This window comes from Choloepus didactylus, chromosome 2, assembly GCF_015220235.1.
Source record: "Choloepus didactylus isolate mChoDid1 chromosome 2, mChoDid1.pri, whole genome shotgun sequence".
Classification (NCBI taxonomy): Eukaryota; Metazoa; Chordata; class Mammalia; order Pilosa; family Megalonychidae; genus Choloepus; species Choloepus didactylus.
In genome coordinates, this window is record NC_051308.1 from 162503274 (window position 1) to 162518862 (window position 15589).

A 15589-nucleotide genomic window follows, 5' to 3' on the forward strand; every position below is an offset into this window, starting at 1 on the left:
AACTCTCACAATTTTTTGTATTCAAACTATTAAGAAATCTTTATCAGGATTTCAAATGACATAGGTTGGCCCTTATACACTCGCTAACCTTCACTTATCTATAAAGTACATCCCTTGTTGGCCTTAGGAGATAAAAGGGCACCACTTGATCCAGAGATATTCTAAACACAAATGAATATTTGGGAGCCAAAAATGAATTATTGTATTTGGTTATTGGGTTGTCATCCAGATGATCCAAAATATGATTACTGATGAATTTTTAGATTACCAAAGCAGAAAAAAAAACTACATCTAATTTTTTGAAAAGCTATGGACTCAAGCAGTTTTTTTTTCAAATTAAGTTCCTAGGTCCACTATGAACTGCTGCAATGATGTGAATTCATTTTTTCGTTGTTTTGACACAGTGACAGACAATTCCATAGGACTTTATCTTAATGGACAACTAAAGCTAGTTACTAGTAAAATACTATGTAACTTATTCAAGGTTACCATGATTGAGTATTTATAAGACAAACTTCATATATTCCTGGATTGCTGGATGTTATTTCTCTTTTTGCTAAGTAGTCTGGCTGCCACACAGTTCTTAACAATCCTGAGACGCTCCTGGACGTGAGTGACATTTCCACTATCCTCAGGAAAGCTGCTTGATGCAAATGCTGTGAAGCCCGTCTTAAACTGGTCATAAATTTCAATTGTTACCATTCTTGGCTTCTATTTATAAGTTCTTTCTAATTTAACCACATCGTTATCCATTTTGTTGTGTTTTGTCTATTTAGCTCATCCTATTATGGGACACAATGCATAATTTTATCATTAATTTTCTGTCTTCTAATCTTATAATATTTAGACTCTAAGATCCATATTGTGATTCATATAGGAATCACCCACACAATCTAACCCTAACCTCCATCCCCAGGTATAATTGTACAGTGACTGACATTTCGTTGCTATTAAGGAGTAATTTATCCAATGGAAAATAAGAACAGGAGTGGGAAGTGAATTTCAGAGTCATTTGCCTGTTTAAATGAGCACCGGTTAAAATAGTTTGAGAACTACTGTCCTAATTAGCAAGAGGATGAAAACCTAGTTATTTGTCTTTGGCCCTAAGAGTGCCCCAAGAAAGTCACACTTTATAATCTGTCATTTAACTGAATTATCTTTATGTCAACAGTTTTCATAGATTGTTGCTTAAAATCCTTGAATGACTGCGAACAATTCAAGTTAGAAAGAACGTAGAATGGGACCTTAGTGTAATTCAAGCCATAATAGGTCAGGATTTGGTATAAAGCTAGTGCATGTTGGATCAAATCCAGATGGGTTTATTACCAAATGAACCAGAAGGATCTAATTACAACACTTTCACATGGAACATGTCCCACAGACTGGATTTCAAGGACAGCATAGTGAGAATGTAATGCAAATGAAAACGAGATGGGTAGTTCTTTTGATGGGTGAAGGATATAGGTAGAATTGGGGAAAAAGAAATGTCTTAGGGGACACAGATGAGGATGATATAGGGAACCTGAGTCTGGAGTTATTTTAAATATTGGCCTTGGGGTATGAAGGCAAATGAAACAAAAAGCAAATTCTATGAAACTCAGTTGAATGTTAGAGAAGTCCCTGGTTGAAAACATTTGAAACTGTTACACTAAAATCAGTTCAATATGCTTAATAATATTATTTTTATAAGTAACTTATTTGTTTTAATACTGTTGAGCACCACCATAGACCAAACACTTCTCAGACACCTTCCTAGAATATGGATCCACTTATTTTCTGTTCTCTAGGTTATTTAAGGTGTTTGATTGTCTGCTAAGTTCCTTAGGTGACGTAAGCACAAAATTATGAATTTAAGACAATAAGGGAAAGGTTTGAATTTTTTTAAAACAAAGCTACTAAGGCTTATGGGCAGCCTAACGGAACATTGTTATATTCTGTTTATTTCATATTTTCATTGTGTTTATTATTTATATACAAGTAAAGGTCTTGCCCATGAGGCATCTAACTGATTTCTGTAAGTACAAATAAATGGTAGTACTTTTGGAGGAAAGTTTTGTGGCTAGTTGGTGGTTGCAGGATTTGCAGCAGCTCTGGTTTTTAAAAGATGTATTCATTGCTCAGCTCCTTCGACAGAGTGAAACAATGGTGTGAACAGTGACTTATGTAATTCCAACATTCTTCCTTGAAAAAACAGGAATTACCATGAAAGTCTGTCCATACAAATCTGTTTCTGAAACTAACTTCTTGAATTCTCTTGAAGACAGTAATTCTTCTCCTCTAGTTACTTATTTTTCTGTCTAAATCTACAAGTGCAGAAAAATTACAAAGTGAATAGCTGGGAGCACATTAAAATAGTTTTTGACTCTGGGGCATATTAACCTTTACCTTTTCATTTTAGCCTCTACCTAAGAAAACACATCCGAAATGATGTTTTCTTAAACTCTCCATGGCAGTTATTTAGGCAGAGATTTCTGATTAATTCAGTGTGTGAGACTTGTGATCTGCTTACCTTTCTGCACTTTTTCAAAGCAACACGGTAATAGCTAATGTCTAGAATATTGAAATCCAGGGCACCAGAACAAGTGAATGTGTGTATTTTAGAACTAGGAAATAGATACGGTCTGTTTTCAGTACAGTCTGTCTTCTCCAAATCTGTATACTCCCACAAACCCCTTCATCCATGACTAGCTTTTCCTACACACTTCTGTCCTCTGGGGTCTTTCTGTTTATGCCCTGTCAACCATTTCTTCTATTGCTTGCCAGCTATGTCCTCCCATTGATCTATTATTTTTCCACTAAGAGTCATTTTCTGGTCTCTTTCATTGGCTACATATATTGAAGGGAAGGAGGTAATTTTGCACAAAAAATGTATGTATACATATTTTTTTTCCAGAAAATTAGAAAACTTAACCCCCCCCCGCACTTATAGTCTTCAGTTCACATTTAGTAAAAAATTCCTATCAGACTGTGCCTATATATGTCTTCCTGGAACTCATCCAGGCCTTTTTAAAGTACAGTAATTCATTGGTTGTATCTATATAATGTTAATACATCCTGCTGGAAAATTCAGTCAATTATTCAGCTATTTGGTCAAGAAGATACCAAACATTTAGATATTTGTTTAATCTGAAGATATCAAACAGCTCAGTGTTTCTTAATATCTGGATGAATGGGTATGGTTTAGATAATGATGTAGATTTTTTTTTCCATTTAGCTATTCTGGTGTCAGTGGACACAATTTTATGGGTGTTATTAACAACTAGACAGTTAATTTATGTACTGTGAACTCATTGCTGATATTTTTTTCTATAATCAGATAGATTCCAAGAAATAAAAATGTTACTTTCAGTTCATCACACAAGTTCAATTTTATTCTCTCTCTCACAAAATAGACTTTTTAATATAAAGTGATACAGGCAAATTCATATAGTCTCGTTTTAACATTTAACAAAATGTATTTTATTTTATCATTCAGTTATACACCAAATTACTAACTGAAAAATTCATGATTTATTCCCTTAAAAATGTTCAAAGGATTTAGGTAGGAAGAGAGAGGGAAGAAAAGAAACTTTTATCTAATTTTATGTTAGTGTGAATCTAAAATTTTTTTATCACAAAAAGTTACTATTTATTACATTATTAGGATCAACACTATTTTTAACAAATGAATATTTATTTATTTAATCAATTTTTAAATTCCTCTTCCTTCCTCTCTCCCCTGCTCTTTTCCTTCCTGCTCCGTGTATTCATTTACCTAGTCCTTATTTGGCCAGACATTTTGCACTAGATTAACCTAGATATACTTTCACGCTGAATTTTCAGTTTTGTTTTGTAGTTGGTTTGCCTTTAACACTAAGCTTTTTAAAATTTTCTACACTTTTATCTATATACACACACACATACACATCATTACATTTCAACTGAAATGGTGGGTGACATCAAATGTTTGATTTGATTATTTTGAACAGTTTATGCTGCTATAAAAATGGAATTTCTTGGTCAAAATATGTTAAATTATCTGACTTTTTATTTATCTTGAATAAAAAGTGCTTATTACCTATTTTATCTTTGAAATTGTATGTGTCTATCATAGCAATTTGGTTGAACCAGTTCAGTACACTCAAAGCAGAGAAATTGATTTACATACAGAAATGACATCTGTGCTTTACTTTTGTGATCTGGTTGTGCTTCCCCACATACCCTTGCCCCTATACTTTCTAATATAAAAAATTTTTCAAAAAAATCTTATTAGTTGTAAAATTATTTAAAAATGGTTACCAATTCATAGCTACTGCCTGGATAACGCAAACATCTAAAAATTCTGTTTTAAATTGACTAAAGAAATTAGGATTTCAAATAATTTGATATATGAAAAGTCTGTTAATTGAAAACTCCATTCTTCAAATAAAAGAAAATTATTCTACTTGCATATATTATAACTAAATAGTTTGGAAATTGTTATTACTTATTTTTTAAAAAAATACTCTCTTCAGTTTCTATTTGTGCCCATGTAATATGCATAGGAGGATATTTGAAAGTCGCTTTTTTATTAAAATCTGTAGTAAGTTGTTATAATGACTTCCATTCATATCTATATTATTTATTTAACCACAGTCAGCAACATGTTATTAGAAAAATAATTTATGCAACTATGCATAAATATAATGTAATGCAATATAATTGACTGCAACTGTGACAAGTCTTTGAAAGCATAGGATAAATTATGCGCAATCTAGAATAACAATGGTTAATTTAGAAAGTATTTACTAAAGAGATAGATTTGTCTTCCTGTTATTAGTTCTAAAAATATTGGTATATGTTTTACATATACACGAACACTCATATATGAATACATAAAATATTCAGCTTGCAAAATTTTGGTCATTTTGATTTTTTTTTTTTAACAACAGCAATAACAACAAAATGAAAAAATACCCCTGAAAACAAGATGGAAAAAATTTCCTCAAGTAATAATTCCACAAGAATACCAATAATAACAACAACAAAAATTACTGTGGCCAGTCACACTGAAAGTTTCCTCTTGTTCTTGCAAAAATAATGGGAAGCACATTTCTTAATATAAGGAGACAAATAATGTGAAACCACTAACCAAAGTAAATGGCTTAAATGAGCACATATTGATGAATTAAAAAGAAATGAAGAATTCACCAAAACACATTAACTATTACTGATAAAGAAGAGCATTATATGACCTTCCATCTTTAGGACTGCAGTCAGAAGGCACTTGAGCTTGGCTTCCCACTGTCAGTACTAAAGAGATTAGTGATGTAATTGTCATCGAATCTGATGTCCTTCTAAAGAAAGAGCTGAATTTGAAATGCAAATCAGAATTTATTGAATCTTTTATGACACAGTGGAAGAACTAAAGGACTCTGGTTTATGATGAGGAGAAAAGAATTATAACTAGATGAGAGCTATGTTTTTAGCAAAGTGAGAAAACAAAATAAGCAGTCAAATCACATTCTTTGGGATTTCATTTTAATATGCAAGCAGATTTTTTACTAATATGGGGTAATTAAAAAATTTAAGTAATCATCTTCCAGGCATCTAATCATTCAGCCAAGTACATTCCCTTCATCCAAGCCACTCACTTAATGGCTTAAATAAAATAGATATATAAATCTTAAATACTTGGAGCTGCCATGTTGCCAATGAGAATTGCAGGAATGCAAACACTATGCCTCATAATTTTAGCCCTTTATTGTGTCAATAATAGTAGACATGTAGATATTGGCTTCAGAGAATTGAGAAAGGCTGAATCTATATTTATATTTGAAATGCAACATGAAGATGTATAACCTGTTTTGGAAATTGCATTAAAGAAGAAAAAAAAAACAAAACTATATAATGCGGGTCCTTGTTGGATTCAATGCAAAGAATGTTAGTGTGTAAGAATGTATATTGTGCAATCTAAATACAGAATTATATGGAGTCACCATTAAAGGAACATGAGTTATTTTTTTTTTAAGCAAAACACAAACAAAGGAAACAAAAATAAACTAAATAAAAAAAATACGAGGTCTTTGTTGAAACAGAGTGATTCTCTAACTTGACCAGGAAAGATAAAGGATGTCACAAACTGGGTGGTTAACTCTAGGGTCTGTGTAGCTTCAGTTGTGATATGTTTATAGGGCATGTATTATGTGGCAAATCTGGGCACAATAAATATAACACCCCATCCCCTTTCTAAAGCAACTTGTCCTTTATTGATAAAAGAAATGTTTCTAGAATAATATATTTTCAACTGTGATTTGGAATAAAAGGTCAACATGAGAAGAGAGAGATCACCTTGGGCTGGTGCTCAGCTGAGCCATCAAGAAACTGTTGAATTTAAAAAGGTGATACAGAAGGAGGAGGTCATTTCAGATAAGGGATATAACATGTTAAAAGTGCAAAGCTTGAATTATAATAATGGGAGGAAATATGTATTGAGAGAGTACTTGTGCAAGACTCTGTTCTAAGCATGTTACGTCTACCACATCGTTTAATCACCAATCTTTTTCTTGTAAATGAAACTGAGTCACAGAGAGATAGACGAGCTGCCTACAGAGGAGCTGAGATCCAGACTCAGGCATTTTTGGAGCCAGTGTAACTTCTTAGTTGCAATGAACCGATGTAAAACTGGTTGATGGTGGGAAAGAATCAACTTAGCATTAAACAAGTATAAAATACTTGCTTTTCCGTATCTTAGTTGGTTTATTAACTCATGTCAAGTATGACAATTCTTTATTTTAAAACCCCATTATTGGCTTTAGCCATAGGAAACTCCAACTCCATTATGTATAAAAATAAAGTTACTGGTCATGGCCAATGTGAACAGTGCATGGCCAAAATCAAACATTATTCTGTTATAACTTTTAGTTTAATTGTAGATTTTTCTAATGCTAGGCTTCTTTACTGCACAAAGGCAAATTAAATTGGTCAATTTAGAGGAAAAGCTCTTTAAAAAATACAGCGTTTGAAATGACCAGTTGTTTGACTAGAAAATGGAACAAGTCTAAATATGGAAAAACCATTAAACACTAAAAATTGAAGCAAATGTTGAAGTTCTCTTCTTAAATTAAAATCTCAATTAATATTATGAAGTCATTACACTATAGAGCTGGATATAAATGTAATTAATTGATGGTTGAAATATCATACAATTTAATAGAACTATTTTGCTAATAGATTTTCAATTTGAGACTCCTGACTCTAAAATAAGTCATTTTGATGGACTATTTTGGAGAATCCTAATAGACACAGTTAATATGCATTATTTATGCTCAGCAATGTTTTTTATTATGCACATGTGCCCAAAGGCTTAGGCAGTGGACAAGGATATTGTTTTAAAATAAATTGAAAGAATAAATAAATTAAATTAAAACCACGTGTTACCTTTTATCCTTTCTTTCTCTTTTTTTGGCATTTTAATGTGACTGTTGGCTACTCCATATGTTAAACTTGGGTCTGGTTTCAGGTAATCTTCTGGTTAAAGGTCTATTTGCAAAATGGTCTAGGAAAGTTTCTAGTAAGGTACAGAGAAAGCAATGCATAGAGACTCAAACTCAGCAGATCCCTAAGAATCTTAAACACAATTTATGCAGTCCTGGATATATTGTGAGGCATCTTGGTAATTTAAAGAGCTACTTTCTTCTGAGTAACTGTATTATTTAGTCATCTCCAGAGAAACAGAAACAAATGGCAGAAAATAGTTAGCTATAGATATAGATAGATACACAGATATATAGATAGATAGATAGGTATAGATATAGATAGATAGATGTAAATATTATGAGATTTATTACAGCAGTTGGCTCATATGTCTTTGAGGATTAGATAGACCAAATTTCATACAGCAGGCTGCAAATTGGGAACTCCAATGAAGGTTTTGATGAACTTCCCAGCAGAAGCTGGCTGACTGAAGTAGAGACAGAAATTCTTCTTTCTTACTGCTGAAAACATCAGTTCTCCCTTAAAGGGCTTCAGTTGATTGAATGAGACTTCTCTTATTGCTGAAGGCAATTTCCTTTGTTGATTGAATATACAATCAGTCATAGATGCAATCAACTATCATTTAAATCTACTGAATCCCCTCATGGTAACAAGTAGGCCAGTACTTGCTTGACCAAACAGCTGGACACCATAACCTGGCCAAACTGACACATGAATTTAACCTCACAGTCCACCGTTTGTCAACTTGGCACCCATACCCATCTCCTTACACCATACTTAATCTCTAAATAGAAACTTTAACAGTCATCCTTTGAGCTAACATGATTCAACTGTCCTGTGTACAACTGGGAATGCACTCTTTCCCCAGAAAAGGATGCAACACCTTGGATAATATTCACTCCTAAACCTGATATCCTGTAACTTAAATACTATGACAAGAAGTTAATACAACTTATGTTAAATGATAAGGAGATACAATAGGGAAGAAAACACAGATATATTATATATTTGAATGTAACAAAACAAGAAATACTCATAAGCATTATACTCCTTATTTCTGCAACTGGTCACATGGTCTGTAACTCATATTTATAATGACCTTCTTTCACTTCCCATTCCATATTCCCTTTACCCTCAGCAAGCTCCTCAGATGGTCTTGGTTCTTTGCCTGGTAGAGTGACCCAAACCTTCATTCTTGAAAGGTCTGGGTCATTAGTAGTCTTTCCTGGATTGGGTTGGTGCAGTTTTCCGTTGACTTTAATCACATGGCATAGTAGTGCTAAGAGACACCCTAAGGGATCTCCTGTATTCCAGTCAAACTCTGCTTTATCACCATTGTGTGGGAGAAGTCCTATTTCCCTTGATAATCAGGATCAGTCACCCCAGCCAGTACCGTAATTCTCTACTTTGCATGCTGATTCAGAGCAAGAGGATCCCAAAGTGGCCAGGTGGCAGTCTTAATTTCCAGTTCAGTGGAATCATTGTTGTGTCTCCTGGTGGAAATAGTCCCACTTCTGTAACTAAGGCTTGTAAACCAGCAGAGATTAAGGCAATGGGGACAGGAAACTCATTTGTTTTTCTAGTAGACAGCTAGGGGTAATAGTGAATGGTGTCACTCCCATTTCCCTGCTTGGTTCCTGGACCCATGAATCTTGGCTATGGGAGAAACAGCACCATAGAGTGGATGCTGATTCAGCACATGTACAGCATCTTGGAGAACACTGTCCCAATCTTGCAAGGTATTGTCACCCAGTTGGCACTGTGATTGAGACTTCAAAAGACCATTCCTCAAAAGACCATTCCACAGTTCTTGCAATCCAGGTCCTGGATGATGGGGATCATGGTAAGACCAGTGAATTCCATGAACCCATTCCCACACTCCATTTGCTATGAGTGGGTTCTTTGTTCAGAAGGAATACTATGATGGTGAGTAAGGCATTCAGTAAGTCTATGGATGGTAGTTTTGACAGAAGCATTGCATGCAGGGAAGGCAAATCCATATCTGGAATATGTGTCTGTTCCACTAAGTACAAAATGTTGCTCCTTTCATGATTGAAATGGTTCAATGTAATCAACTTGTCACCAGGTAACAAGTTGATCACCTTAGGGAATGGTGTCATATCAGGAACTGAGTGTTTTCTGCTGCTGACGGATTGGACACTCAGCAGTGACTGTAGCCAGGTCGGGCTTGGTGAGTGGAAGTACATGTTGCTGAGCCTTTGCATAACCTCTGTCCCTACTACCATGACCTCTTTGTTCATGAGTCGATTGGGCAATGATGAGAGTGAATGGAGAAAGAGGCTGACTAGTATCCACAGAATGGCTCATCTTAACCACTTGATTATTAATACTCTCCTCTGTTAAAATCACCCTCTGGTGAGGGACAAAAATGTCTTAATAATTTCACCCAATCAGAAAGGCCTATCCACCTACCTCTAGCCCAGACCTCTTTGTCACTAATTTTCCAATCATGTTCTTTCCAAGTCCTTGACCGTCTAGCAAAACCATTGGCCATTTCTCCTTACAAGCAGAATGAACAACCAGGTACACTGTTTGATGCTTGGCCCACTGGGAGGATTTCACTTCACCAGTGTCCTTCAGGGATGTACGAGAAAGGGGCTGTAGTGGTAAAGCTGTCCACTTTCCACTGGTACTTGTATATCATGAAGATCTCTATAAACCAGGGCTGTGTTTTTTCTTCCTCAGTCAACTGATCATAGGGAACTCCCCAAGAGGCCATAGCTGTGAGATGGGAAAGAGAAAGCAATGTGGCAGTAATGGTAGCCATTGACATTTGGACCACTTCCTCATGTAACGTACTTGTGCCTTCAGGGCCTGTTTGAGCCCAATCTCATACATGACATTGTGTGGTGGAATGCTGCTGTGCACATCCGACTTTTGGCTTGGTGAGTTAGACAACACCCAGTACATGATAGGCAACTCAGGTCTCATGATAACTTGGTGACCCATGGTTAAGCATTAGGTCTCTACAATGGCCCAGTAGCAGGACAAAAGCTGTTTCTCAAAAGAAAAGTAGTTATCTGCAGAGGATGGCAAGCTTCACTGCAAAATCCTAAGCATTTGCACTGTGAATCTCCTGTGTGGGCCTGCCAAGGTTTCTAAAGAGCATCTCTATTTCCCACTGAAACTTCAAGCACCATTGGAACTGCTGGATCATATGGCTTAAATGGTAGAGCAGCTTGCATGCCCTCCTGGACCTGTTGTAGAGCCTCCTCTTGTTCTAGTCCTCACTAAAAACTAGCAGCTTTTCAGGTCACTCAGTAAATGGGTTGGAGCAGCACACTTAAATGAAGGAGGAATATGTTGTCTCCAAAATCTAACTAAGTAGGCATTGTGTCCCTTTTTTGGTTGTAGAAGGGGTCAAATGCAACAGCTTATCATTCACCTTATAAGGGGTAACTCAGCATGCCCTACCCGACTGGAGCCTAGAAATTTCACTGAAGTGGAGGGCCCCTTGAATTTTTGTTGGATTTATCTTCTACCCTGTGACATGCCAATGCCTTACCAATAAGTCTAGAGTAGTGCTATCTCTTGCTCACTAGGTCCAATCAACATGACGTCATCAATATAATGGAGCAGTATGATTTCTTGTGCAAAGTAAAGGCAATCAAGGTCCCTGTGGACTAGATTATGACATACAGCTGGAAAATTGATATACCCCTGAGGTGGGATAGTGGAGGTGCATTGCTGACCTTACTAGATGAAAGACCATTGCTTCTGGTGGTCTCTACTAACAGGTATTGAGACAAAAGCATTTGCTGGCTCAATAGCTGCATACCAGGTACCAGGGGATGTGTTGATTTTCTCAAGTAATACCATATCTGGAACAGCAACTGCAATTGGAGTCACCACCTGAATAAACTGAGGATACTCCACTGTGATCCTCCCAGATGCATCTATTTTGTGCATAAGCCAAACAGAAGACTAGAATGGGGGTGTGGTGGGATGTACCCCTGAATCCTTAAAGTCCTTGATGATTGCGCTAATCTCTGCAATTCCTCCAGGAATGCACTATTGCTTTTGATTTACTGTTTTGCTAAATGGAGACAGTTCTAATAGCTTACACTTGGCTTTTCCTATCATCCTAGCCCTCACTCTACAAGTCAGGGAACTGAGGTGGGGATTCTACAAGTTGCTTAGAGTATATCTATTCCAATTACATATTCTGAAACTGGGAAAATAACCACAGAAAAGGTTTGAAATCCACTGAACCCATTGTGAGATGGACCTGAGCTAAAACTCCATTGATCAACTGACTTCTCTAAGTCCCAGCTCTGACTATTGAGCCACAGTGATGTTTTGGGTCTCCTGGAATTAATGTCAGTTCACAGCCAGTGTTTAATAATCCCCAAAATGATGTTTCCCTATTGCACTGTCATCCTGGTAAAAGGCCATAGGTCCCTTTGGGGAAGGCAGCTGGGTCTTTCCACAAGACTAGCCTTCCCTTAATTCAAGGAGTTCTGGGTCTGTAAACTGCCTGAAGTCTAGGAATTGATTTAAGAGCTGTGAATCTCTGTTTTTGTGATTTAAGTAAGAATTTTATTTACTTGGTCTAGAACTCTTTTGCTTATACATATGAAATAAGAATTTAGTAGACTGCTCATATATTTCACTTCTAGATACCCCATCATCAACTAGACAATTCCATAGATCTCTGTGAGTCAGACTATTCTGATTACTGCTTTGACCCTGCTGTCCATTATGGTAGCTGTGCTCAAATTGTCTTTGGCAAGTAATAACTGCCACTTGACTCCTTCCAACCTGGGATCTGGTCATCCCCATTCTGTTTAAGTAAACAAGTTCAGTGGCAGCAATTCCCACAATAATAGCTGACCTACAGAGAAGAACAATGACACAGCTATTCAGGAATGATGGAGCTGCTTTCACAAATTTATTCTTTGTAGTCCTGGTGAAACATATGTCCTCTAGACATTTCTGGGGTGGGAGAGCAGGTGTTACATGATAAATCCACTCTAACATTCCAGTCTGTCTAAGCCCTTATATCCCCTAATCTACATTATGCTAGAGTAGTTTTGGCATTTTGACTTCAGGTAATTCAACTTTATGTTCTTTCCACCATTATCTCACATCCTTAATAACCACAGATATTCCTCTGATTTTTTGTCTGCATAAATTGCAAAACTCATGCAGTTATTTTAAGTACAACACAATTCCTCATGGGCCATACACTATATACCTCATCTTTTGAGCCTGTTGGAATTTCAGTCTAGTTATATGTCTGGAAGAAAGGATGGGTGGTAGGAGTGGGTCATAAGAGAAATTAGCAGTGTTTTGCAGCCAACTACCTCAGTGCATTCCATTACAGTTTCATCTGGTGAAACAAGGTTAACCTCTTCAGACAGAGGTGTGAAGGCTGTTTCCTCAGTGGAGGTATTTGCAGGTGTATCAGGCATAGCAGGGTTAATCACTTCAGGGGGAGGTAGGATGGCTGATTCCTCAGGGCAGCCTAGAGGTCAGGTGACTGATTCCTCAAGGCAGATCCCTACAGGCTTATCTGACAAGGGAGGCTCAGTAGCATCTAGATCATCATTAGTGGCATATAGGTTAATGATAACTACTGTCATGATTATCAGCCCATATGTCCCCATTCTAATTTTCAGGGATCCTATTCTATTTCAATCAATGCTTTCCCTTTAACAGCAGCCACCCTGCAAGTTTAGGAGCTCAATTAACCTTGTTATTCATCCACTTGCACAACAAGACTCTGGGGCTGGTTTTCAGAAATCTCAAGTCAGTGGCTACAAGAAATAAGTTTCATTCAGGGCACACATAGAAACCTCATGCACACTCGAGGTGGGAATTTGAAGCATTGAGCTCATCTGTTTCTTTAACAACTATAGATCGTATATTTAAGAGCAACCAGTCAACATCAATATACATCTTAACTCCACAAAACTCTGTTAAAGTATTGAATATATTGTCACCCAGAGCTTTGCATCTTATAAGCATTTGAGTAGCAATACTCTACGGTGATATTTCTTATATCTTTATTGCCAGTTCACACCATGTACCATCAGTGCCCTCTTGATCATTGGAAATAGAGTCATTAGTGGTTTGTAATTTAATCAGATTAGAGAACCAACTCCCAAAACCCCAGTACCAACCCAGAAATTTCATCCCTTAGATTCTTTCTGAAGACCTCACTCTTATATTAGTCAGGGTTCTCCAGAGAAACAGAAATAGCAAGATATTATGAGATTTATTATAGGAATTGGCTCATACAGCTGTGGTGATTGGCAATTCTGAATATATAGGGCAGGGCATGAATTGGGAACTCCAATGAAAGTTTTGATGAATTCCCCAGGAGAAACTGGCTGGCTGAAGTGGAGAGAAATTTTTTTCTTACTACTGATCATCAGTTCTCCCTTTAAGGCCTTCAACTGATGAACCCTCTCTCATTGCTGAAGGCAATCTCTATTGTTGCTTGTAGATGTAACCAGCTATAGAAGCAATTGACTGATTTATGATTTAAGTCCACAAAATATCCTCACAGTAATAACAATCAGATCAATGCCTACTTGACCAAACAACTGGACACACATAACCTAGACAAGTTGACATGTGAACTTAATCATCACAGTAACATTGGTGAATAATATTTGGTAGTTTGGGTGATCAGATATGGACTTACCTTGAAGCTCTTCAGAACCACAAAACCTGAGCAAATGTGGACCAACCAGAATTCTCATCTTTTCCAAGAAATTGTCAGGAAGTGAGATCAAGAGAAACAATGTACTTCTTTGTCTGTCTCTTTATTAAATCTAAGGAAAGAAAGGGAGAAAGACGATGTCTGGAATGTAATGTGAAATTTGTTAAAAAAATCTGTTATTATGGATTTACTTCCAATCATTCCTTGACTATATGATTATGTATTATGACAAAGTCATAACACCAATTTTTTGATGGAATGTCAGGAACATTTTACAAGTCTGTGGTTTCTTGAAAACTCAAGTGCTTTTATAACTCCATAAAGTTAATATAATAGGCTTTATTCTTTCTTTTAAATGATTGTCAGTGGGACCTACCATTATCTTGACACTTATATTTGAGAAACTTTTGCACAAGCTCTTACACCTTCATGGCAACACTCAATTTCCAGCTTTTTTTGTGGCCTCCTCTTTCTGCTTTTCATTATGTCTTACCAGCTGAATGTTTTGTCTGTTTTATCAGCAAGGTTAGAAATGAGCTGAATTCTGGATATTTTTTGTAGGTTCTTCAGTTGTGTTTAAGAAATATATACTGAAGCTCTAGACCAATAAAAATTAAGTGGATTTTGAGATTTTATTGATGAAATGGAAGAGACAGTATTGCCCATTGTTACTATATCCAAAACATTTCATAAGTACAAGCAGAGAAATATGTCTTTACCATCAGAATTTAATATGAAATCATGTTCCCCTTCTGTCATACAGAAAATTTGTCATAGATTTTATCTGCAATAAAAGCTATGTCAGTGGTGCTACATAATACATTTGTAAAGGTTAGAGATATTTTAACCCTTATCTGTGACCAGAATTATAATTGTAAGCAACCTACTGAAGCACCAACAGCAAATTGTTAGGAGTGTAAAATTTTCCCACCAGACATTAATGCAAAACAGGATAGAAATCCACACATTGTAATGCAGCAGGGTCATTTTGAATAATGCCCTTGAAATTACAAATTTATTACATAAGTAAAAATACATGATTACAAATTCCATCAATCTCATGTCCTTGTCATGGATTTGTGTTTTCAGAGTCCAGAGAGATTATGCTGTTGTACTGGTTAAACTCTCACAAAGGGCTGTGAAAACATAACAGCCGCATTACTTTAATGACTTCCTTTTTGAAATGTGTATTGTTACAAACCATGCATAATGAACAGTGCATTCTCAGAAATATAGGTTTTACGGGTCTGGATTTCAATTTCTAAAATTTATATAATTCTTCGTTTTTGAGCTCGGCTAATTAGGAAAACAAATACAAGAGTAAATATTTGTACCTGGATAGACTATTCCTTGGAAAATTAAAGTTGCTGACATTCATTTATATAAAATTGTAATATCTCTCCTTCTATTCCTAGTTATATTTCCCAGTGTGACTTTCCAGGC

The 15589-nt window shown here is 36.0% G+C and overlaps 1 pseudogene; it reads right to left on the minus strand.

Annotated features, from left to right (window-relative positions):
- Nucleotides 1-9067: 9067 nt before the first annotated feature.
- LOC119513738 lies at nucleotides 9068-12890 on the minus strand (annotated as a pseudogene).
- Nucleotides 12891-15589: the final 2699 nt, after the last annotated feature.